Source organism: Delphinus delphis, chromosome 3 (assembly GCF_949987515.2).
Source record: "Delphinus delphis chromosome 3, mDelDel1.2, whole genome shotgun sequence".
NCBI classification, from domain to species: Eukaryota; Metazoa; Chordata; class Mammalia; order Artiodactyla; family Delphinidae; genus Delphinus; species Delphinus delphis.
In genome coordinates, this window is record NC_082685.1 from 3,532,561 (window position 1) to 3,535,692 (window position 3,132).

At 39.8% G+C, this 3,132-nt stretch overlaps 1 non-coding gene across 1 annotated transcript; it reads right to left on the bottom strand.

The window, feature by feature from the left end:
- Nucleotides 1-2,689: 2,689 nt before the first annotated feature.
- LOC132423813 (U6 spliceosomal RNA) lies at nucleotides 2,690-2,796 on the bottom strand. Its single transcript, XR_009519116.1, has one exon. It is a non-coding gene; the product is annotated as a U6 spliceosomal RNA (small nuclear RNA).
- Between the last annotated feature and the right edge of the window lie 336 nt (nucleotides 2,797-3,132).

The following is a 3,132-nucleotide window of genomic DNA, read 5'->3' on the forward strand; positions in this document are numbered from 1 at the left end:
GTATAATTGCTTTACAATGGTGTGTTAGTTTCTGCTTTATAACAAAGTGAATCAGTTATATATATACATATGTTCCCATATCTCTTCCCTCTTGCATCTCCCTCCCTCCCACCCTACCTATGCCACCCCTCTAGGTGGTCACAGAGCACCGAGCTGATCTCCCTGTGCTATGCGGCTACTTCCCACTAGCTATCTACCTTACGTTTGGTAGTGTATATATGTCCATGCCACTCTCTCACTTTGTCACAGCTCACCCTTCCCCCTCCCCATATCCTCAAGTCCGTTCTCCAGTAGGTCTGTGTCTTTATTCCTGTCTTACCCCTAGGTTCTTCTTGACATTTTTTTCCCTTAAATTCCATATATATGTGTTAGCATATGGTATTTGTCTTTCTCTTTCTGACTTACTTCACTCTGTATGACAGACTCTAGGTCCATCCACCTCATTACAAATAGCTCAATTTCGTTTCTTTTTATGGCTGAGTAATATTCCATTGTATATACGTGCCACATCTTCTTTATCCATTCATCCGATGATGGGCACTTAGGTTGTTTCCATCTCCTTGCTATTGTAAATAGAGCTGCAATGAACATTTTGGTACATGACTCTTCTTGAATTATGGTTTTCTCAGGGTATATGCCCAGTAGTGGGATTGCTGGGTCATATGGTAGTTCTATTTGTAGTTTTTTAAGGAACCTCCATACTGTTCTCCATAGTGGCTGTACCAATTCACATTCCCACCAGCAGTGCAAGAGTGTTTCCTTTTCTCCACACCCTCTCCAGCATTTATTGTTTCTAGATTTTTCGATGATGGTCATTCTGACTGGTGTGAGATGATATCTCTTTGTAGTTTTGATTTGCATTTCTCTAATGATTAATGATGTTGAGCATTCTTTCATGTGTTTGTTGACAGTCTGTATATCTTCTTTGGAGAAATGTCTATTTAGGTCTTCTGCCCATTTTTGGATTGGGTTGTTTGTTTTTTTGTTATTGAGCTGCATGAGCTGCTTGTAAATTTTGGAGATGAATCCTTTGTCAGTTGCTTCATTTGCAAATATTTTCTCCCATTCTGAGGGTTGTCTTTTGGTCTTGTTTATGGTTTCCTTTGCTGTGCAAAAGCTTTGAAGTTTCATTAGGTCCCATTTGATTATTTTTTGTTTTTATTTCCATTTCTCTAGAAGGTGGGTCAAAAAGGATTTTGCTGTGATTTATGTCATACAGTGTTCTGCCTATGTTTTCTTCTAAGAGTTTCATAGTTTCTGGCCTTACATTTAGGTCTTTAATCCATTTTGAGCTTATTTTTGTGTATGGTGTTAGGGAGTGATCTAATCTCATACTTTTCCATGTACCTGTCCAGTTTTCCCAGCACCACTTATTGAAGAGGCTGTCCTTTCTCCACTGTACATTCCTGCCTCCTTTATCAAAGATAAGGTGACCATATGTGCGTGGGTTTATCTCTGGGCTTTCTATCCTGTTCCATTGATCTATATTTCTGTTTTTGTGCCAGTACCATACTGTCTTGATTACTGTAGCTTTGTAGTATAGTCTGAAGTCAGGGAACCTGATTCCTCCAGCTCATTCTCAAGATTGCTTTGGCTATTCGGGGTCTTTTGTGTTTCCATACAAATTGTGAAATTTTTTGTTCTAGTTCTCTGAAAAATGCCATTGGTAGTTTGATAGGGATTGTACTGAATCTGTAGATTGCTTTGGGTAGTATAGTCATTTTCACAGTGTTGATTCTTCCAATCCAAGAACATGGTATATCTCTCCATCTATTTGTATCATCTTTAATTTCTTTCATCAGTGTCTTATAATTTTCTGCATACAGGTCTTTTGTCTCCTTAGGTAGGTTTATTCCTAGATATTTTATTCTTTTTGTTGCAATGGTAAATGGGAGTGTTTTCTCGATTTCACTTTCAGATTTCTCATCATTAGTGTATAGGAATGCCAGAGATTTCTGTGCATTAATTTTGTATCCTGCTACTTTACCAAATTCATTGATTAGCTCTTGCAGTTTTCTGGTAGCATCTTTAGGATTCTGTATGTACAGTATCATGTCATCTGCAAACAGTGACAGCTTTACTTCTTTTCCGATTTGGATTCCTTTTATTTCCTTTTCTTCTCTGATTGCTGTGGCTAAAACTTCCAAAACTATGTTGAATAAGAGTGGTGAGAGTGGGCAACCTTGTCTTGTTCCTGATCTTAGTGGAAATACTTTCAGTTTTTCACCATTGAGGACGATGTTGGCTGTGAGTTTGTCATATATGGCCTTTATTATGTTGAGGAAAGTTCCCTCTATGCCTACTTTCTGCAGGGTTTTTATCATAAATGGGTGTTGAATTTTGTCGAAAGCTTTCTCTGCATCTATTGAGATGACCATAAGGTTTTTCTCCTTCAATTTGTTAATATGGTGTATCACATTGATTGATTTGCGTATATTGAAGAATCCTTGCATTCCTGGAATAAACACCACTTGATCATGGTGTATGATCCTTTTAATGTGCTGTTGGATTCTGTTTGCTAGTATTTTGTTGAGGATTTTTGCATCTATGTTCATCAGTGATATTGGCCTGTAGTTTTCTTTCTTTGTGACATCCTTGTCTGGTTTTGGTATCAGGGGGATGGTGGCCTCGTAGAATGAGTTTGGGAGTGTTCCTCCCTTTGCTATATTTCGGAAGAGTTTGAGAAGGAAAAAATATGGAACGCTTCACGAATTTGCGTGTCATCCTTGCACGGGGGCCATGCTAATCTTCTCTGTATCGTTCCAATTTTAGTATATGTGCTGCCGAGGCGAGCACTAGATTTTTTTTTTTTTAATGGCAGAATCTGGGGACCTCCCTGGCTGTCCAGAGCGTGAGAGCTTCACGCTCACACTGCCTAGGGCCCGGGTTCAATCCCTGGTCGGGGAACTAAGATATCATAAGCTGCACGGCACAGCCAGAAAAAAAAAAAAAAAAAAGGCAGAATCTGGAGTAAGGAGGTGGGAGAGCTTCACGATGTGTATTTTCTGTTCCTGGACCTCAGAAACTCCAGTCATGGGTTCCCCAAAAGCTGAGCCCAAGACCAGGGCTGAGTGAGGGTGGTTATCCAGGAGCCCACCCAGGAAAGATCTCGAAGGACACACCCCAGAATGG